We start from the raw sequence: 23,596 nt of genomic DNA on the forward strand, positions 1-23,596 counted from the left end.
TTAATGAGTTTTTTGGGTTCATTGAGAACATGGTTGTTGTTCAATAATAAAATTAATCCTCAAAAATACAACTTGCCTAATAATTCTGCACTCCCTGTACAACTTACCACCCAAATGAATTTTACCTCCTTTTCTTCTCAGTAATAGAGCTTTCATTTGGTGGTATTTCATTGCTGCGGACATTTTTAAATTTTTTGTAATTAATTGAAATTTACCGATTTTTTTTGCAAAAAAATGTCATTTTTCACTTTCAGTTGTAAAATTTTTCAAATAAAACTACATTTCTATATAAATTTTTATCTAAATTTATTGTTCTACATGTCTTTGATAAAAAAAAAATGCAATAAGTGTATATTTATTGGTTTGCGCAAAAGTTATAGCGTTTACAAACTATGGTCCAAAAATGTGAATTTCCGCATTTTGAAGCAGCTCTGACTTTCTGAGCACCTGTCATGTTTCCTGAGGTTCTACAATGGCCAGACAGTAGAAAAAAAAACTCAAATGACCCCATTTCGGAAAGTAGACACCCTAAGGTATTCGCTGATGGGCATAGTGAGTTCATAGAAGTTTTTATTTTTTGTCACAAGTTAGCGGAAAATGATGATTTTTTTTTTCTTACAAAGTCTCATATTCCACTAATTTGTGACAAAAAATAAAAACTTCCATGAACTCACTATGCTCATCACGAAATACCTTGGGGTGTCTTCTTTCCAAAATGGGGTCACTTGTGGGGTAGTTATACTGCCCTGGCATTTTAGGAGCCCTAATGCGTGAGAAGTAGTTTGAAATCCAAATGTGTAAAAAATGACCTGTGAAATCCTAAAGGTGCTCTTTAGAATTTGGGCCCCTTTGCCCACCTAGGCGGCAAAAAAGTGTCACACATCTGGTATCGCCGTACTCAGGAGAAGTTGGGCAATGTGTTTTGGGGTGTCTTTTTACATATACCCATGCTGGGTGAGAGAAATATCTCTCTAAAATGACAACGTTACGCTTCAGGGCCCCTAAAATGCCAGGGCAGTATAAATACCCCACATGTGACCCCATTTTGGAAAGAAGACACCCCAAGGTATTTCGTGATGGGCATAGTGAGTTCATGGAAGTTTTTATTTTTTGTCACAAGTTAGTGGAATATGAGACTTTGTAAGAAAAAAAAACAAAAAAAAACAACATAATTTTCCGCTAACTTGTGACAAAAAATAAAAACTTCTATAAACTCACTATGCCCATCAGCGAAGACCTTAGGGTGTCTTATTTCCAAAATGGTGTTATTTGTGGGGTGTTTGTACTGCTCTGGCATTTGAGGGTCTCCGCAATCATTACATGTATGCCCAGCATTAGGAGTTTCTGCTATTCTCCTTATATTGAGCATACGGGTAATGAGATTTTTTTTTTTCGTTCAGCCTCTGGGCTGAAAGAAAAACTGAACAGCACAGATTTCTGCATTTGCATCGATCAATGTGGATGAAAAAATCTCTGCCAAAAAAAAAAAAAGGAGGGGAAAGGCGTCTGCCAGGACATAGGAGCTCCGCCCAACATCCATACCCACTTAGCCCGTATGCCCTTGCAAACCCGATTTCTCCATTCACATCAATCGATGTGGATGAATAAATCATTGCCGGGATTTTGTTGTTTTTTTTTATATAGAAAGTGTTTGCCAAAGCATTTGAACACCGCCGCCCCCTCAGCTCATAAGCCTCGGCAAACGTATCTTTTTTACTGCAGAGGAGAAATCTCGTCTTGCAGCGCCGCATACACCGACTTTTGTGTAATCTGACAGCAGCGCAATGCTTCTGTCCGAATGCACATCAGTGCTGCAGCTGCTTGATCGCTTGGTCCACCTAGAAGGTAAAAAAACAAAACAAAAAAGAAAAAACCAGGCCGCAACGCAATAAATTTAATAACATGAACTTTATAATAACATTTGAACAGAACATTAACTTTTTTGCTTACCGGTGATTTTTTTTTGTTGTTTTTTTGCTTTTTTTACCTTTTATAGGACAAACCTCTCCTTCCCCATGGGACAATGTGCAAAGCGCAAATCGCCCAGAGATGTGGCGAAGTACATTATGCACTTTGTCCCAGGTGAAAGGAGAGGTTTGCAGCAGCTGTGAGAGAAAGGGCCCTAATAGCCCTGTGTGCCTGTCCTGTGAGATGCAATCCCTATGCTAAGTGTACCTGTGTGTGGTACTTCCGGAAACACTGCCCTAAGCATAGGGCAGGGTGGTCAGGGCAGTCAGGACAGAAATAGCGGGTGTCACGCCTTATTCCACTCCTGCTACAGACACGACATCTTTTTCGGGGTGACGGTTGGGTTGAGGTACCAGCAACGACACTGGGGAAATGTCGCTCGTGTAGACGGCTCACTACACTGGTGGTTGGGGCCACGGAACCTCCTGGATACAGGAGGTTCTCAATGATCTCTTCCTGAAATTTGAGGAAGGATCTTGTTCTCCCAGCCTTACTGTAGAGAACAAAACTATTATATGCAGCCAATTGAATCAAATATATAGACACCTTCTTATACCAGCGTCTGGTCCTGCGGGAAAGTAAATAGGGAGCCAACATCTGGTCATTGAAGTCCACCCCTCCCATGAGCAAATTATAGTCGTGGACACAGAGGGGCTTTTCAATGACACGGGTTGCTCGCTCAATTTGGATTGTCGTGTCTGCGTGAATGGAGGAGAGCATGTAAACATCACGCTTGTCTCTCCATTTCACCGCGAGCAGTTCTTCATTACACAAGGCAGCCCTCTCCCCCCTTGCAAGACGGGTGGTAACGAGCCGTTGGGGGAAGCCCCGGCGACTAGGTCGCGCGGTGCCACAGCAGCCAATCTGTTCTAAAAACAAATGCCTGAAGAGGGGCCACACTTGTGTAAAAATTGTCCACATAAAGATGGTACCCCTTGCCAAATAAGGGTGACACCAAGTCCCAGACTGTCTTCCCACTGCTCCCCAGGTAGTCAGGGCAACCGGCTCCAGGGTCTGATCTTACCCTCATAGACACAAAATTTGTGGGTATAGCCTGTGGCCCTTTCACAGAGCTTATACAATTTGACCCCATACCGGGCGCGCTTGCTTGGGATGTATTGTTTGAAGCCAAGGCGCCCGGTAAAATGTATAAGGGACTCGTCTATGCAGATGTTTTGCTCAGGGGTATACAAATCTGCAAATTTGGTGTTAAAGTGGTCTATGAGATGCCGAATTTTGTGGAGCCAGTCAAAAGCTGGGTGGCCTCTGGGACGAGAGGTGCTGTTGTCACTAAAGTGCAGGAAACGCAGGATGGTCTCAAATCGTGTCCTGGACATGGCAGCAGAGAACATGGGCATGTGATGAATTGGATTCGTGGACCAATATGACCGCAATTCATTTTTTGTTAGGCCCATGTTGAGGAGAAGGCCCAGAAAAGTTTTAATTTCGGAAACTTGGACGGGTTTCCACCGGAAAGACTGGGCATAAAAGCTTCCCGGGTTGGCAGCTATAAATTGAGTGGCATATCGATTTGTTTCTGCCACGACTAAGTCCAACAGCTCCGCAGTCAGGAACAGCTCAAAAAACCCCAGTGCCGATCCGATCTGTCTCAACCCGAACTCCAGACTGGCCAGTGAAAGGGGGAACTACTGGTGCGGCTGAAGTTGGGGGCTGCCAATTTAGGGTTTGCCAGGACCTCAGGGACTCTAGGGGCTCTACGGGCCTGTCTGTGCGGTGGCTGCGACGGGGTAACTAATGCACGTGCCACCGTACCAGCTTCAACTGCCCTTCTGGTGCTCGCCACTTCACCATGTTGTACGGCAGTGCTGGTACTAGGTCCAGGATGGGCTGCGCTGCTGGTGTATGCCTCACCACGTAATCCGACAGCGCCAGCCCCACTCTGCTGCCCTTGAAGCGGATCCTGCGCAACCTGTGGTCTAGCAACACAGGGCCGGGTACGCCTGGTGGTATCAGGGACCTCAACCTCCTCGTCCGAACTTTGGGTCAGACTGCCACTGCTTTCTACAGGTTCATATTCTGACCCGCTAGATTCATCAGATGAGGATTCCCATTCCTCATCCGACTGGGTCAGAATCCTGTAGGCCTCTTCAGAAGAATACCCCTTATTTGCCATTTGGACTACTAAATTTAGGGGGTATTCCCTGAGACTACCCAAGAAAAAAAGCAAGCTTGTCTTACAAAGGGGAGGCTAGCGAATACCGGAGGCCGCTGTGGTTGATAAAAAATATCAAAACAGATTTTTTTATTGCCGCAGCGCTTGTAAAGTGATTGTGCAGTGATCAAAAAATATATATTTTTTGTCACTGCGGCGGGGCGGGCGTGGGTGAACGCACGTGTGGGCGACCGATCAGGCCTGATCGGGCAAACACTGCGTTTTGGGTGGAGGGCGAACTAAGGTGACACTAATACTATTATAGATCTGACTGTGATCAGTTACAGATACTATAACAGTACAAATGCTGATTAGCGATACGCTAATCAGCGAATCAGTGACTGCGGTGCGGTGGGCTGGGCGCTAAACGATCGCTAACTACCTAACCAAGGGACCTAAATTATCCTAAAACCTAACCGTCAATACTAGTGGAAAAAAAAAGTGACAGTTTACACTGATCACTTTTTTCCCTTTCACTAGGTGATTGACAGGGGCGATCAAGGGGTTAATTGGGGTGATGGGGGGTGATCTGGGGGCTAAGTGTGCTGTTGGGTGTACTCACAGTGATGTCTGATGCAGAGAAGCCATTTAACACCTTATATATATATATAAATATAAGGTGTTAGATGGCTTCTGATTCGTTTTTTTTTAAAATCACCAGCCTGCCAGCGACGATCATTGGCTGGCAGGCTGGTGACAAAATACTTCTTTAACTTTTGCCCGAAATCTCGCGTCTCGCGAGAGGACGCGCCGGCGCGTCCAGGAGGAATAACAGGGCCGCCGCCATGACGCGATCCTGCGTACGGCGGTCCTGTAGTGGTTAAAGGGCAATTTTCCATCGATTGAGGCCTTTTCTTTCCCCCGCTTTTGTCATACAGGCGTCCTACCAACCTGCGTGACAAGCTAGTGAAGGCAGACGTCCCTATCAAAAGAAAGGTGCAAACCTTTTTAGGTCCAAGGAAAATGGGCTGTTTCCCTTGTCTGACATGTGTGAATTGTCCCTATATGATGAAGGGGAATTTTTTCACACACCCAGTGACAGGAATACAATATGACATACGCCATTTTCTGACATGCAACAGTTCCTTTGTCATATATGTACTTCAATGTCCATGTGGCCTCCTCTATGTGGGGGAGACCACATGTGACATGAAAACACAACTGAATAATCACCGTTTCACAATTAGGCACAAAAGAACGGATTTTCCTGTTCCCAAACACTTTGTGGAGTGTGGTCATACTGAAAGAGTTAAAATGTATGATTATCGATCAAGTCCCTAGGGCCAGACGGGGTGGCGATCGCACACTGACCCTTAAACAGAGGGAATTGCGATGGATACATCGTCTTCAGACCCATAAACCTCAAGGTCTGAATGTTGAGTTCAAATGGAATATAATTTGATGCTAATGGGATCTTTTGCCTTGTGGGTTTGTCTTGCTTATTTTGTGCTCTGGTATTGTGACCACCTATGGTGTCAAACTATTTATTTACTATGTTTTATTTTTTATTTTCAGATTCTATCAGATCTGATTGATTTTTTCAAGCTCATCACAGCAGTGGAAAATGATGGCGGCCATACATAGTGTCTTATAGTCTCATACTTGGGAGCATGATTGGAATTGTATTTAATAAATTAAGTTAATTGTACTGTGGATAAGTCGTGATTGGAAGGTTTTCACTTATGGTCTTAAGATGAGGGGAAATGGGTGGACTTTGGTTCTGAGGATGTTTAGTGCTGACCGCGCTTTGCACCTTGGTGCCATAATTGGTGTGCGGTGATGATCATTGAAGTGATACAACCGCATAAACCACCACAACGCTCCCTCTCCCCTCCCCCCTCTCCTACTACTCCCTATTTTACAGAGACATAGTAGTGAGTGTTCCCTAATAGCTTCTCTCTTGGGAACTCATCATTTTACCTCTTCCTACTGTACATAGACGGCTTGATATTCTCTTCTTAGTAGTTCTGCTATGTGGTATTTATATACTAGACAATCTTCTCATGCCCCATAGTTGAGTTTTTTTAAATCCCCCTCCATGTCTGCCCTCGGCGGTGCCCTTTCACCCTAGGTAGCTGTGGTTCGCCGGATTTGGGACGCCTCTTGGTTACCGGGTTACGGCTCACGTGATGTTGTCATGTGATCCTGTGACTTGGTGACGTGGGTGCCTCTTTCTGACGCGTCATGTGCACCAATGGTGTAGGCCGGTTGCCTGTCCACGCCTTGCGACTGGCGTCACTGATCACGTGTGGTCATGTGACGGATCGCGTGACTCAGTGTGTACTGGTATCCCGGTTACCGGACATGCGCAGTGACAGACATGGGACGCTGGGGTTGGCGCCATCCGATTACACTGCTGTGTAAGGCCTCTTTCACACTTGCGTTGTTGGGATCCGGCATGCACTTCCGTTGCCGGAGGTGCCCGCCGGATCCGGAAAAACGCAATGTCGGGTCCGGCAATGCGCCGAAACGACGTTTAGCTTAAAGGGTTTCTGTCACCCCACAAAACTCTTTTTTTTTTTTTGGCTAGTTAGATTCCTTATAGCGCGATATAGGAGAATATAATAGTCTTACTTACTTTCATGCGGCCGATTCTTTATAAAACAAAGTTTTATAATATGTAAATGAGGGCTCTACCAGCAAGTAGGGCGTCTACTTGCTGGTAGCTGCTGCAGAAATCCGCCCCCTCGCCGTGTTGATCTCCTCCTCCGGCCGGCCCTGTCAGTATTTCAAAAATCGCGCGCCTCTGGTCATTCGGCGCAGGCGCTCTGAGATGAGGAGGCTCGTCTCCTCAGAACTCCCTCAGTGCGCCTGCGCCGATGACGTCTTCTCTTTCGGTGATGTCATCGGCGCAGGCGCACTGAGGGAGTTCTGAGGATACGAGCCTCCTCATCTCAGAGCGCCTGCGCCGAATGACCAGAGGCGCGCGATTTTTGAAATACTGACAGGGCCGGCCGGAGGAGGAGATCACGGCTGGCCCTGTCAATCAACACGGCGAGGGGGCGGATTTCTGCAGCAGCTACCAGCAAGTAGACGCCCTACTTGCTGGTAGAGCCCTCATTTACATATTATAAAACTTCGTTTTATAAAGAATCGGCCGCATGAAAGTAAGTAAGACTATTATATTCTCCTATATCGCCCTATAAGGAATCTAACGATCCAAAAAAAAAAAAAGAGTTTTGAGGGGTGACAGAAGCCCTTTAAGGCCGGATCCGGATCAATGCCTTCCAATGGGCATTAATTCCGGATCCGGCCTTGCGGCAAGTGTTCCGGATTTTTGGCCGGAGCAAAAAGTGCAGCATGCTGCGGTATTTTCTCCGGCCAAAAAACGTTCCGTTCCGGAACTGAAGACATCCTGATGCATCCTGAACGGATTTCTCTCCATTCAGAATGCATTAGGATAATCCTGATCAGGATTCTTCCGGCATAGAGCCCCGACGACGGAACTCTATGCCGGAACACAAGAACGCAAGTGTGAAAGAGCCCTAAGTAGTTTTATTCTATAGCTTATGCGGCCGATTGGCTATTCACTAATCACACGCAGATGATCACTTTGATTGATTTATGCACTATAGCACCTTTATTTGAATATATAATGAAATATGCGATTTTTAACTATTTATAATCATGGCTTCACAAGTTGTATAGAAGGTTTTTTATCACTGGTCTGATTATGTATTTTATATTATCAGTTTTTTCACTTGATTGTATAATTATCACTAATTGGCTCACAAGGAATTGTGGGTATAAATGTGGATGTTTTGGCACTATCTTGTATGCTTGATAAAGACTGCAATGAGCAGTTGAAACGTTGCAGAGGGAAAATAAAGCGGCTCTTGTCACCTTTTACACTGGAGTGCTGCCTCTTTTTTGGAGAACTATATATATATAAATAGACAGGTGAAACTCGAAAAATTAGAATATCATGCAAAAGGTCATTTATTTCAGTAATGCAACTTAAATGGAATTGCATTAATGCAGCTTAAAATTAGAATTTTGTGAAAAGGTTGAATATTCTAGGGTCAAAGTGTCACCCTCTAGTCAGCTAATTAATCCATACCCCCTGAGCAAAGGGGACCTGAGATTGAGACTTTGGGGTTTCATAAGCTGTAAGCCATCTTCATCCAAATTATAACAAATAAAGGCTTGAAATATCTCGCTTTGCCTGTAACGAGTCTCATCTGTTAGTTTCACCTTTTAAGCTGCATTACTGAAATAAATGAACGTTGCACGATATTCTAATTTTTCGAGTTTCACCTGTGTATATATATATCACATAATTTGTCCCCAAAAGGTCCATGAAAGACCTTGTGGGACACAGACTTTTTTTTGCACCTTTTCCACTGTAACTGAAGCATCCAATGGAGCCCCAGTTACAGGGGAAACCAGCCTGCTGCGGGGGCATAGTACAAGGCAGCTCTGCGCTCCTCTGGCCCCAAGACACCCGGCGATCACGTGATTGCTGGGTTTAAACTGAAGACGGCTCCTTGAGGAGAAGGCAGAAGCGCTGATAAACTGCGTCTGCCTTCTCCTCGGCTCCCCCACTCTCACTAATAGCCGGGGACCCGTCCTGCTCCAGACTCCTGTTTTGGACCTGATCAGTGGTCAGTAAAGTGGATGTGCTGGTCCAAATTATAGAAGTAGGTTTACAGGCCTGGAGAGAAATGACACTGACCATGCAGGTGGGAGTCAAAGCAGATCTCTGGTTTATTGCAGAACAGCAGACAGTCTATAACAGGAAATGTAGAACAGGAAGATGCGGGGGAGGCAGTGTGGCGAATGTCTGTACTATGTGCTATAAGATATGTATGTTCTGTCACATCTGTGTGCGAAAAGAGCTTCAACCCTCCGCCCTCCAGGTGGGTGAAGCTGTTACTTTCTGTTTCTTTGAAGCTGCTTGCTTGAGCTGAACGGAAACTGTCTTGAGGCACATAATAAAGCAGAAAGCAAGCTTCTTGTTATAGGCGTTAGCTGGGTACCTGACCGCCATTTTAACTACAGTATAGTTCTCAACAAGCAAGTATCCATTTTGTATCAATAGTCCATAACACTCCTGTTACAGTGCAGAAGCAGGAGCTGTCATCCTTCGCTGTGTGGCGATCCAAGAAGAAACACAGCAGATCGCACGATCAGCTGTGTTTATGTCCAGTAGGACGGGGGCCGCAAACCATAGCTCTGGGGGCCATAGGTTGTGCAGCCCTGCTCTAGGGGCTGTATCAGTTGTTGCTGCTGTATCGGTTGGAGAAGCCGTAGCGGTTGTAGAGGCTGTATCTGTTGTAGACGTTGTAGTGACTGTAGTGGCTATTATAGCTGTAGGGGCTGTATCGGTTGTATCGGTTGTAGCTGCTGTAGTGGTTGTAGCAGCTGTAGTGTCTATAATAGCTGCAGGGGCTGTATCAGTTGTATTGGTTGTAGAGGCTGTATCGGTTGTAGGGGCTATAATAGTTATGGGGGCTGTATCGGTTGTAGCGGCTGTAGTGGTTGTAATAGCTGTAGGGGCATTATCTGGTGCAGCGGCTGTAGTGGTTATAGCAGCGGTAGTGACTATAATAGCTGTAGGGGCATTATCTGGTGTAGCGGCTGTAGTGGTTATAGCAGCTGTAGTGTCTATAATGGCTGTAGGGGCAGTATCTGGTGTAGAGGCTGTAGTAAAACGTCTCCGTCACTTTCTCTACCTTTTAGACCTTTCTGTAATTTAGAAAACATAAGTGCATTAACCTTTGTGACTGTGATATCGCAACTATTGACTAAAATGACCACTTCTAATGTACAAATTTGACTAATTGCTTCATTAGTATAAACTTAGTAGATACTAGAAATGTAAATTTCACTAATGTTTTTAATTTTTTTAAAGACAGGGATAACTAATGGATTGCCTACTGTCTGATCTCTGGCTGGAGGAGTACAAAGAGACCAAGCTCAGTTTGGAACACGTGATGTGTATCACGAAGGAGAATGAGGATGAATCTTCAGCTCAAGCTTCACTACCCTGGAACTTTCTCCGAAAACTTATTGCATTTGATGAAACTGCACGAAATAACATGAATGATGACCTTGAAGATGCCAACTTAAACAGCTTCAGCACAGAAGACGACTTGTTTGGAATCGCTGAGATGTCACCTAGACTGTCCTCAAATGCTGTCCATCCCCTGGATGTTCTATGTTCTCTTTTATATTGTTCTGATAGCTTTCTACAACAATTCATCTTTTCAAAAATGTCCATGTGTCAATTTGCAGTTCCTCTTGTGCTTCCTGCTGGTGAGAACAAGCCGTATACTTTTTTGCTGTGGCCCATGAGAAACATTATAAAGAAGTGGAGACCAATATCATTACTAAGCTCTAAAGGTTTTAGAGAAGAGAACCTGGTGAACATTTCTATGCCGACCTTCTCGTTTGTCAGATTAGGCAATTGTAGTCTATCAAAGTCCAAAATCCTCAACACCGTTCTCAGTCCATCCTACACTCATCATGACTTTTTCGTTCACCAGGATATTGAATGTGGTTATCGCCCTAGAACAATCTCAGAAGGACTTCTGGAACTCTTCTGGTACTTTCCCAGTGGGAGTCAGTGCTCTGTTTTCCATGAACCCATGGCTGTCATGAATCTACTTGGAGATCTAGAATCCAGTCAAAAGCAGTTCAGCTTGTTGACCAAGGTTTCTTCTGCTGTATTTATTTTCTCTGAAAGTCTACAAGAAAAACACTTGAGAATGCTGGAGAGTTTTGTGTCCGACAATCAAAATCTCTATTTCATTATCTCTCTACCCAATGACAAACATCCCAAAGAGGAGACAAAAATACTAGTGGACAAGTTAATAACTGCACTAAACTTAAACATGAAACACATCTTGCTGAAAGATTCCAGAAAGAACGAAGCCGAAATTGTAAAAGAGATACAAAACTTTTGACCAAGGCATCTCCTAAATCCATGACCTTAGAGGAAACTGGACTCATGGCTCAAGATCTAGAAATTTTTGTAGATGAGAATGTGGGAGAATGCCAGAGAGCCAAAAAAGTAGCAAAGAGAAATGTCAGTGAAATCACAGACGTACCACAGTATAAAAAACAAACCATGACCCTGCAGGGGGACCTGTGGAAAAAGATTACTAAAAACGAGAAAGAACTTTGTAGGATGAGGAAACATCTTAATGTGGGGACTTACAGATCTGAGCTAAAGAGACAAATTATGGAAATGCGTAGACAGCAATGGGAGCAAGAACTTCAGGTTGACATGAAGAGGTTTCTGTCTGCACTCACAGACCTGCCTCATGCTGAGAAACGTTATTTCTTGAAGTGGATGGCCATATTTCTTGATGATATTGCTCGATCAAACCTAAATTCCACCAGCAGGACGTTACTAAAACAAATAGATCAGAGAATGTCCGATAGCTCGCTTGGATTAGAACATTTCGTACTACTGTATAGTTCGGGTTCGTACCGAATTTTGGGGTGTCCGTGATACGGACCCGAACCCGAACATTTTCGTAAAAGTTTGGGTTCGGTGTTCATCGCTTTCTTGGCGCTTTTTGAAAGGCTGCAAAGCCAATCAACAAGCGTCATACTACTTGCCCCAAGAGGCCATCACAGCCATGCCTACTATTGGCATGGCTGTGATTGGCCAGTGCAGCACGTGACCCAGCCTCTATTTAAGCTGGAGTCACGTAGCGCCGCACGTCACTCTGCTCTGATCAGTGTAGAGAGAGGTTGCAGCTGCTGTTAGGGCGAGATTAGGCAGTGATTAACTCAGCAAAAACACTTAATTCAGTGATCGATCTACAGCTGTGGATCATTGAACTGCTGCTATTTAATTGCTCACTGTTTTTAGGCTGCCCAGACTGTTTTTATGTCACTTTTTTCTTCGGTGATCGGCGGCCATTTTGTGTCTTGTGGTGCGCCAGCACAAGCTGCCACCAAGTCCATTTAACCATCAATAGTGTGGTTATTTTTTTGCTATATCCTACATCAGGGGCTTGGCTGTGCTTGCTATTTTATTGAGGGGTGAAATACAATTGCCAAAATAGCAGTACCCTAAATCTGGTGTTTCAGCTGTGGCTAGCCAATTGTAATACTGTCTGCTGTCTGGCAAAGGATATATTTTTGTTCTGGGTTGAAATACAATTCCCAAGTTAGCAATTCCCTAAATCAGTGGTTTCTGCTGTATCAGGCCAAGTTTAAATCGATCCATAAAAGGGTATATTAGATTTAAGGTGCGGATAGTGTCATCCTCAATAACTTCACACGCTACCGTGCATTTCCAAGTTTAATTCTGTCCGTAAACGTATACCTGTCACCCAGCGCCTAAATAATAGGCCTAAAATTTATATTCAGTTAAATCTGTGGTTATTGCTGTGGCTGGTCAATTCATTTAGTGTCCGCCAAAGCACAGTTTTTGTTCTGGGTTGAAATACAATTCCCAACTTAGCAATTCCCTAAATCAGTGGTTTCTGCTGTATCAGGCCAAGTTTAAATCTATCCATAAAAGGGTATATTAGATTGAAGGTGCGGATAGTGTCATCCTCAATAACTTCACACGCTACCGTGCATTTCCAAGTTTAATTCTGTCCGTAAACGTATACCTGTCACCCAGCGCCTAAATAATAGGCCTAAAATTTATATTCAGCTAAATCTGTGTTTATTGCTGAGGCTGGTCAATTCATTTAGTGTCCGCCAAAGCACAGTTTTTGTTCTGGGTTGAAATACAATTCCCAACTTTGCAATTCCCTAAATCAGTGGTTTCTGCTGTATCAGGCCTACTTTAAATCTATCCATAAAAGGGTATATTAGATTGAAGGTGCGGATAGGGTCATTCTCAATAACTTCACACGCTACCGTGCATTTCCAAGTCTAATTCTGTCCGTAAATGTATACCTGTCATCCAGCGCCTAAATAATAGGCCTAAAATTTATATTCAGCTAAATCTGTGTTTATTGCTGAGGCTGGTCAATTCATTTAGTGTCCGCCAAAGCACAGTTTTTGTTCTGGGTTGAAATACAATTCCCAATTTAGCAATTCCCTAAATCAGTGGTTTCTGCTGTATCAGGCCAACTTTAAATCTATCCATAAAAGGGTATAGTAGATTGAAGGTGCGGATAGGGTCAGCCTCAATAACTTCACACGCTACCGTGCATTTCCAAGTTTAATTCTGTCCGTAAACGTATACCTGTCACCCAGCGCCTAAATACAGGGAGTGCAGAATTATTAGGCAAATGAGTATTTTGACCACATCATCCTCTTTATGCATGTTGTCTTACTCCAAGCTGTATAGGCTCGAAAGCCTACTACCAATTAAGCATATTAGGTGATGTGCATCTCTGTAATGAGAAGGGGTGTGGTCTAATGACATCAACACCCTATATCAGGTGTGCATAATTATTAGGCAACTTCCTTTCCTTTGGCAAAATGGGTCAAAAGAAGGACTTGACAGGCTCAGAAAAGTCAAAAATAGTGAGATATCTTGCAGAGGGATGCAGCACTCTTAAAATTGCAAAACTTCTGAAGCGTGATCATCGAACAATCAAGCGTTTCATTCAAAATAGTCAACAGGGTCGCAAGAAGCGTGTGGAAAAACCAAGGCGCAAAATAACTGCCCATGAACTGAGAAAAGTCAAGCGTGCAGCTGCCAAGATGCCACTTGCCACCAGTTTGGCCATATTTCAGAGCTGCAACATCACTGGAGTGCCCAAAAGCACAAGGTGTGCAATACTCAGAGACATGGCCAAGGTAAGAAAGGCTGAAAGACGACCACCACTGAACAAGACACACAAGCTGAAACGTCAAGACTGGGCCAAGAAATATCTCAAGACTGATTTTTCTAAGGTTTTATGGACTGATGAAATGAGAGTGAGTCTTGATGGGCCAGATGGATGGGCCCGTGGCTGGATTGGTAAAGGGCAGAGAGCTCCAGTCCGACTCAGACGCCAGCAAGGTGGAGGTGGAGTACTGGTTTGGGCTGGTATCATCAAAGATGAGCTTGTGGGGCCTTTTCGGGTTGAGGATGGAGTCAAGCTCAACTCCCAGTCCTACTGCAAGTTTCTGGAAGACACCTTCTTCAAGCAGTGGTACAGGAAGAAGTCTGCATCCTTCAAGAAAAACATGATTTTCATGCAGGACAATGCTCCATCACACGCGTCCAAGTACTCCACAGCGTGGCTGGCAAGAAAGGGTATAAAAGAAGAAAATCTAATGACATGGCCTCCTTGTTCACCTGATCTGAACCCCATTGAGAATCTGTGGTCCATCATCAAATGTAAGATTTACAAGGAGGGAAAACAGTACACCTCTCTGAACAGTGTCTGGGAGGCTGTGGTTGCTGCTGCACGCAATGTTGATGGTGAACAGATCAAAACACTGACAGAATCCATGGATGGCAGGCTTTTGAGTGTCCTTGCAAAGAAAGGTGGCTATATTGGTCACTGATTTGTTTTTGTTTTGTTTTTGAATGTCAGAAATGTATATTTGTGAATGTTGAGATGTTATATTGGTTTCACTGGTAAAAATAAATAATTGAAATGGGTATATATTTGTTTTTTGTTAAGTTGCCTAATAATTATGCACAGTAATAGTCACCTGCACACACAGATATCCCCCTAAAATAGCTAAAACTAAAAACAAACTAAAAACTACTTCCAAAAATATTCAGCTTTGATATTAATGAGTTTTTTGGGTCCATTGAGAACATGGTTGTTGTTCAATAATAAAATTAATCCTCAAAAATACAACTTGCCTAATAATTCTGCACTCCCTGTAATAGGCCTAAAATTTATATTCAGCTAAATCTGTGTTTATTGCTGAGGCTGGTCAATTCATTTAGTGTCCGCAAAGCAAAGTTTTTGTTCTGGGTTGAAATACAATTCCCAACTTAGCAATTCCCTAAATCAGTGGTTTCTGCTGTATCAGGCCAACTTTAAATCTATCCATAAAAGGGTATTTTAGATTGAAGGTGCGGATAGGGTCATTCTCAATAACTTCACACGCTACCGTGCTTTTCCAAGTCTAATTCTGTCCGTAAACATATACCTGTCATCCAGGGCCTAAATACTAGGCCTACAATTTATATTCAGCTAAATCTGTCGTTACTGCTGTGCCTGTATTAGTGTAATACGGTACCTAAATAGATAGCCAGATAGTGTTAGGTGTCTGTAAAAAAAGGCCTGAATTTGAATTCAATACATTGGGCCAAATAATTTTTTTCTTATTGTGGTGAACAGTAAAAATGAGGAAAACATCTAGTAAGGGACGCGGACGCGGACATGGTCGTGGTGGTGTTAGTGGACCCTCTGGTGCTGGGAGAGGATGTGGCTGTTCTGCCACAGCCACATGTTGTAGTGAACCAACTACCTCAGGTCCCAGTAGCCGCCAGAATTTACAGCGATATTTGGTGGGGCCCAATGCCGTTCTAAGGATGGTAAGGCCTGAGCAGGTACAGGCATTAGTCATTGGGTGGCCGACCATGGATCCAGCACGTTCACATTATCTCCCACCCAGTCTTCTGCAGAAAGCGCACAGATGGCGCCTGAAAACCAAGCCCATCAGTCTGTCACATCACCCCCATGCATATCAGGGAAACTGTCTGAGTCTCAAGTTATGCAGCAGTCTCTTATGCTGTTTGAAGACTCTGCTGGCAGGGTTTCCCAAGGGCATCCACCTAGCCCTTCCCCAGCGGTGGAAGACATAGAATGCACTGACGCACAACCACTTATGTTTCCTGATGATGAGGACATGGGAATACCACCTCAGCACGTCTCTGATGATGACGAAACACAGGTGCCAACTGCTGCATCTTTCTGCAGTGTGCAGACTGAACAGGAGGTCAGGGAGGAAGATTGGGTGGAAGATGATGCAGGGGACGATGAGGTCCTAGACCCCACATGGAATGAAGGTCGTGCCACTGACTTTCACAGTTCGGAGGAAGAGGCAGTGGTGAGACCGAGCCAACAGCGTAGCAAAAGAGGGAGCAGTGGGCAAAAGCAGAACACCCGCCGCCAAGAGACTCCGCCTGCTACTGACCGCCGCCATCTGGGACCGAGCACCCCAAAGGCAGCTTCAAGGAGTTCCCTGGCATGGCACTTCTTCAAACAATGTGCTGACGACAAGACCCGAGTGGTTTGCACGCTGTGCCATCAGAGCCTTAAGTGAGGCATTAACGTTCTGAACCTTAGCACAACCTGAATGACCAGGCACCTGCATGCAAAGCATGAACTGCAGTGGAGTAAACACCTTAAAAACAAGGAAGTCACTCAGGCTCCCCCTGCTACCTCTTCTGCTGCTGCCGCCTCGGCCTCTTCTGCTGCTGCCGCCTCGGCCTCTTCCTCGGCCTCTGGAGGAACGTTGGCACCTGCCGCCCAGCAAACAGGGGATGTACCACCAACACCACCACCTCCATCACCAAGCATCTCAACCATGTCACACGGCAGCGTTCAGCTCTCCATCTCACAAACATTTGAGAGAAAGCGTAAATTCCCACCTAGCCACCCTCGATCACTGGCCCTGAATGCCAGCATTTCTAAACTACTGGCCTATGAAATGCTGTCATTCAGGCTGGTGGACACAAACAGCTTCAAACAGCTCATGTCGCTTGCTGTCCCACAGTATGTTGTTCCCAGCCGCCACTACTTCTCCAAGAGAGCAGTGCCTTCCCTGCACAACCAAATATCCGATAAAATCAAGTGTGCACTGCGCAACGCCATCTGTGGCAAGGTCCACCTAACCACAGATACGTGGACCAGTAAGCACGGCCAGGGACGCTATATCTCCCTAACTGCACACTGGGTAAATGTAGTGGCGGCTGGGCCCCAGGCGGAGAGCTGTTTGGCGCACGTCCTTCCGCCGCCAAGGATCGCAGGGCAACATTCTTTGCCTCTTGTTGCCTCCTCCTCCTACTCGGCTTCCTCCTCCTCTTCTTCCACCTGCTCATCCAGTCCGCCACACACCTTCACCACCAACTTCAGCACAGCCCGGGGCTATACGTCAGCAGGCCATTCTGAAACTCATATGTTTGGGGGACAGGCCCCACACCGCACAGGAGTTGTGGCGGGGTATAGAACAACAGACCGACGAGTGGTTGCTGCCGGTGAGCCTCAAGCCCGGCCTGGTGGTGTGCGATAATGGGCGAAATCTCGTTGCAGCTCTGGGACTAGCCGTTTGACGCACATCCCTTGCCTGGCGCATGTGCTGAATGTGGTGGTGCAGAAGTTCATTCACAACTACCACGACATGTCAGAGCTGCTGCATAAAGTGCGGGCCGTCTGTGCGCGCTTCCGGCATTCACATCCTGCCGCTGCTCGTCTGTCTGCGCTACAGACTGTGCGAGCAGCAGCAGGCCATAGTGGAGTTTCAGCTGCAGCACGCACGGGTCAGTCGCACTGCGGAACAGCACCACTTCACCACCAATGACTGGGCCTCCATGCGAGACCTGTGTGCCCTGTTGCGCTGTTTCGAGTACTCCACCAACATGGCTAGTGGCGATGACGCCGTTATCAGCGTTACAATACCACTTCTATGTCTCCTTGAGTAAACACTTAGGGTGATGATGGAAGAGGAGGTGGCCCAGGAGGAGGAGGAAGAGGAAGAGGGGTCATTTTTAGCACTTTCAGGCCAGTCTCTTAGAAGTGACTCAGAGGGAAGTTTTTTGCAACAGCGGAGGCCAGGTACAAATGTGGCCAGCCAGGGCCCACTACTGGAGGACGAGGAGGACGAGGAGGAGGTGGAGAAGGATGAGGATGAAGCATGTTCACAGCGGGGTGGCACCCAACGCAGCTCGGGCCCATCACTGGTGCGTGGCTGGGGGGAAACGCAGGACGATGACGATACGCCTCCCACAGAGGACAGCTTGTCCTTACCTCTGGGCAGCCTGGCACACATGAGCGACTACATGCTGCAGTGCCTGCGCAACGACAGCAGAGTTGCCCACATTTTAACGTGTGCGGACTACTGGGTTGCCACCCTGCTGGATCCACGATACAAAGACAATGTGCCCACCTTACTTCCTGCACTGGAGCATGATAGTAAGATGCGCACCTACAAGCGCACGTTGGTAGACGCGCTAGTGAGAGCATTCCCAAATGTCACAGGGGAACAAGTGGAAGCCCAAGGAGAAGGCAGAGGAGGAGCAAGAGGTCGCCAACGCAGCTGTGTCACGGCCAGCTCCTCTGAGGGCAGGGTTAGCATGGCAGAGATGTGGAAAAGTTTTGTCACCACGCCACAGCTAACTGCACCACCACCTGATACGGAACGTGTTAGCAGGAGGCAACATTTCACTAACATGGTGGAACAGTACGTGTGCACACCCCTCCACGTACTGACTGATGGTTCGGCCCCATTCAACTTCTGGGTCTCCAAATTGTCCACGTGGCCAGAGCTAGCCTTTTATGCCTTGGAGGTGCTGGCCTGCCCGGCGGCCAGAGTTTTGTCTGAACGTGTATTCAGCACGGCAGGGGGCGTCATTACAGACAAACGCAGCCGCCTGTCTACAGCCAATGTGGACAAGCTGACGTTCATAAAAATGAACCAGGCATGGATCCCACAGGACCTGTCCATCCCTTGTGCAGATTAGACATTAACTACCTCCCCTTAACCATATATTATTGTACTACAGGGCACTTCCTCATTCAATCCTATTTTTATTTTCATTTTACCATTATATTGCGGGGCAACCCAAAGTTGAATGAACCTCTCCTCTGTCTGGGTGCCGGGGCCTAAAAATATCTGACAGTGGCCTGTTCCAGTGGTGGGTGACGTGAAGCCTGATTTTCTGCTATGACATGAAGCCTGAATCTCTGCTATGGGACCCCTCTCCTCTGTCTGGGTGCCGGGGTCTAAATATATGACAATGGACTGTTCCAGTTTTGGCTGACGTGAAGCCTGATTCTCTGCTATGACATGAAGACTGATTCTCTGCTGACATGAAGCCTGATTCTCTGCTATGGGACCTCTCTCCAATTGATATTGGTTAATTTTTTTTTATTTTTTTTATATTTTAATTCATTTCCCTATCCACATTTGTTTGCAGGGGATTTACCTACATTTTGCTGCCTTTTGCAGCCCTCTAGCCCTTTCCTGGGCTGTTTTACAGCCTTTTTAGTGCAGAAAAGTTTGGGTCCCCATTGACTTCAATGGGGTTCGGGTTCGGGACGAAGTTCGGGTCAGGTTCGGATCCCAAACTCGAACATTTCCGGGAAGTTCAGCCGAACTTCTCGAACCCGAACATCCAGGTGTTCGCTCAACTCTATTTCTTACGTGATGTTGGGCAGATGCATGAGGCACAATGTTTTAAACTGAGTCATAAAGCTGTAGAACAAAAATTCTGTGACCTTGCCAGTTTAGTTGCTGATCTCCTGCTGGATGGGTTCCCCTTGGAGCTGATTGACGGAGATGCCTCCAACATACCCTTACAGTGGATAACTGATGTCCTGACGGAGCTGGATAAGAAGACTGGAGGAAAATGTAGGATGAGAGTAATAACTGTGCTGGGGGTGCAGAGTACGGGGAAGTCCACCCTTCTGAACACCATGTTTGGTCTACAGTTCCCAGTGGAAGATGCACATGAGGAGCCTTCATGACTCTTATCAAAGTGAATGAAACCTTCCTGGAAGAACTAGGCTGTGACTTCATTATGGTGTTTGACACTGAAGGGTTGAAAGCTCCTGAATTGGCTTCTCTGGTGGACATTTATGAACATGACAATGAACTTGCCACACTTGTGGTTGGATTGAGTGATATCACCATTATTAATATATCCATGGAAAACTCATCAGAAATGAAGGATATTTTACAGATTGTGGTCCATGCATTTCTCTGTATGAGTAAAATAGGGGGAAAAAAAACTATTGTCATTTTGTTCATCAGAATGTGAGTGATGTTTCTGCTCATGCCATGGGTATAAGAGACCGAAGGAAGCTCCTGGAGCACCTGAATCAGATGACAAAAGCTGCTGCAAAAATGGAAAAATTAGAGGGGATAACAACCTTTAATGATATCATGGATTACGATCTCAATGAACACACTTGGTATATTTCTGGCCTGTGGTATGGCATTCCACCCATGGCTCCCATAAACACTGGCTACAGTGAGGGGGTCCTTTCACTTAAAAATTATTTGCTTGAGTTCTTGAAACGGAAACTACAGAAGCCACAGACCATCCCAGATTTTCTCGAGTGGTTGAAAAGCTTATCGAATGCAGTTAAACATGAAAAATGTATAATTAGCTTTTGAAACAGCCTGGTAGCAGATGCTTATGACCAGCTGTCCAAAAATATTCAGAACTAGAGTGGAACCTCTGAAAAGAGATCTATAACTGGATGACCGGAGTGTTAATATCAATAAAGAACGAGCCAACAGAAAATCTGACAATGGAAGCATTGATTGATATAAAACAGTCAACATCAGAAATACTGAGCAAAGAGGAGAAGAAAGTGTACCAGTTAATGGATACGTATTTTGATTCTGAACTGGAAAACGCACATCTTGTAGAAAAATACAGAGAAGATTTTTTTTAAAGTATTAGAAGTCTTAGGAATGGACTTGATGAAGAAATAATCAACAAGTGCAGAGAAGCCATTGATATCCAGAAGTCAAAGCTTAAGATAGAAAGTCTGAAGGACAGTTACATCTCAAAAATAGAAGACAAAGTGACTTCGCTGCTTAGCTCATGCAGGTACAGAACACTGACCCTGAACGATGAGGAGCTTGAAGCAGAATTTAATTCCATATGGGATGATACAATTAAAGGCCTTCGGGTGAAATCCATAGCAAAACAAGACATTGACCAAATCATGCTCCAGCAACTTCGGAAGGAGATGAGCCACAAGTCAGGTGCCATCAATGAGAAATTGCTGAATATCAAGACACTTTTGAAATTTGCAGATGCAGATTTTGAAGTAAGAGACGAACACATTGATCTAAAATGGTACAAGAAATGTGAAGACAAATTCTTCCACCAAGTTGCAGGTTTAAAAGAATTCCTACTAGAGAAAAGCTTGGCATACGTCAACCAACACTTGAAGATAAATGAGAATTACCACAATACATTTTGCTTAGAATTACTTAAAATGGTCAACAAAAGGCTTCAGCAGAGAGACGTGAAGAACCTGAACACCACAGACCATTTCGAGATGGACCTAAAGCTTCTAATTCTAGGCAAAGCAGCACCAAAATTTCAAAAAAAGCATGATAATTTTGTAAACCTGAACGACTCATACTCATGCCTGGAAGCCTTAAAATCTGAATATTTGTCCATTTTCAAAGCTGTATTCCAGGAAAAAGATGAATGCAAAGCCAGGGCGAACCGCTTCTGTGAACTGTGCCTCAAACCGGCCATAGTGCAGTATGTGAACCATCATCTCGGACAGGAGATAGTCAATGACATAATGAAGGGGGCTGACAACATGAAATACATGAGCCGCATTTTCTTTCAGCTGCGGGTGCTCTGTAAGCTTCTTGAAAACCATTCGTTTGAGCAATATGTCAAGTACATCAATAACTATGAGCGTTTTGGCAAGGAGTGTATATTAGAGTTCATTAAAGAGAAATATGAAGACCCCAATGGTTTGCAGCCATTGCGATCAAATATAATTGTGGTCATTTTTCAGAAATTAAGAGTAATTCTTCAAAACCCCCAAGTCCAGGAAAGTGCAGATGTCTCAGGTTTCTTACGAAATGTCTGTAAGATGCTGCACAAGGATTTGGTCATATCACAGGAGGATCTCAAGGTGATCACTTTTCAGAATTCCGTTCCTGTCGCTCAGTTTGCTGCCGATGTTCAGGCTTTCCTCTCTGACCTTGAGGAGGATATTATGTCAGAAATGAGACTGACAACCATCGAGTCCGTTCTAGCTGTAGTAATCCTTAAGCCAGAAGAAGAATTGTTTAAGAAAATAATTGGATGTGGAAAGCAGTGTCCTTTCTGTAAAGTCCCATGTGAGGCTGGATGTGTCCAGCACACAGAGCACTTTGCTACCGCCCATCGTCCTCAGGGTCTGGGCAGATTCAGAAATGTAGACACTAAAGTGCTGTGTTCCTCACTATGTTCTACAGATGTTGTGACCAAGAACTCCTTCAGGAACTCGGATACTGATTGGAAGTTGCATCCCTATAAAGATTATCGAGAGTTTTACCCAGACTGGATGATCAAACCCGACCCCAGCATCAACGCCTCCGACTATTGGAAATTTATCTTTAAAGAGTTTAATGCTCAGTTTGCAAAGCACAGCCTGCAAGGTTACCCAAAGACTGGTATGACATAAGCAAGGGTCAAGCTTTAGAAAGCCTGAAGGATTAATTTCATGTAAAATACAGTAGGTTCAGTCAGAAGGCATCTGTGTTGGTCTAAGAGTATTTAAGGGGGTCAATTGTAAGTTTCCCTCGTCTTTTAATTTTCTCTGAAGAGTAGCAACATGGGAGTCTCAAAACAACTCTCAAATGACCTGGACAGACAAAAGCGACGAATGGTGAGAACAGTCAGAGTCAACCCACAGACCAGCACCAAAGACCTACAACATCATCTTGCTGCAGATGGAGTCACTGTGCATCGTTCAACCATTCGGCGCACTTTACACAAGGAGATGCCGTATGCGAGAGCGATGCAGAGGAAGCCTTTTCTCCGCTTGAGGTGGGCTAAAGCACATTTGGACAAGCCAGCTTCATTTTTAAATAAGGTGCTGTGGACTGATGAAACTAAAATGGAGTTATTTGGCCATAACAAGGGGCGTTATGCATGGAGGAAAAAGAACACGGCATTCCAAGAAAAACACCTGCTACCTACAGTAAACTATGGTGGTGGTTCCATCATGCTGTGGGGGCTGTGTGGCCAGTGCAGGGACTGGGAATCTTGTCAAAGTTGAGGGACGCATGGATTCCACTCAGTATCAGCAGATTCTGGAGACCAATGTCCAGGAATCAGTGACAAAGCTGAAGCTGCTCCGGGGCTGGATCTTTCAACAAGACAACGACCCTAAACACTGCTCAAAATCCACTAAGGCATTTATGCAGAGGAACAAGTACAACGTTCTGGAATGGCCATCTCAGTCCCCAGACCTGAATATAATAGAAAATCTGTGGTGTGACTTAAAGAGAGCTGTCCATGCTCGGAAGCCATCAAACCTGAATGAACTAAAGATGTTTTGTAAAGAGGAATGGTCCAAAATACCTTCAACCAGAATCCAGACTCTCATTGGAACCTACAGGAAGCGTTTAGAGGCTGTAATTTCTGCAAAAGGAGGATCTACTAAATATTGATTTCATTTCTTTTTTGTGGTGCCCAAATGTATGCACCTGTCTAATTTTGTTTAAACAATTATAGCACTTTCTGTAAATCCAATAAACTTCATTTCACTTCTCAGATATCACTGTGTGTGTCTCCTGTATGATATATTTAACTGACATTTTTTAACGTAACAACCAACGATTTATACAGGAAAATCATGACGATTAACAAGGTTGCCCAAACTTTCGCATCCCACT

At 44.9% G+C, this 23,596-nt stretch overlaps 1 protein-coding gene and 1 pseudogene across 5 annotated transcripts in view; both read left to right on the forward strand.

Annotated features, from left to right (window-relative positions):
• LOC121007698 (RING finger protein 112-like) overlaps positions 1-23,596 on the forward strand; it is a 289,373-nt gene that overhangs the window by 163,573 nt on the left and 102,204 nt on the right. The window lies entirely within an intron of this gene.
• LOC121007695 lies at positions 10,000-22,415 on the forward strand (annotated as a pseudogene).

This window comes from Bufo bufo, chromosome 7, assembly GCF_905171765.1.
Source record: "Bufo bufo chromosome 7, aBufBuf1.1, whole genome shotgun sequence".
Lineage (NCBI taxonomy): Eukaryota > Metazoa > Chordata > Amphibia > Anura > Bufonidae > Bufo > Bufo bufo.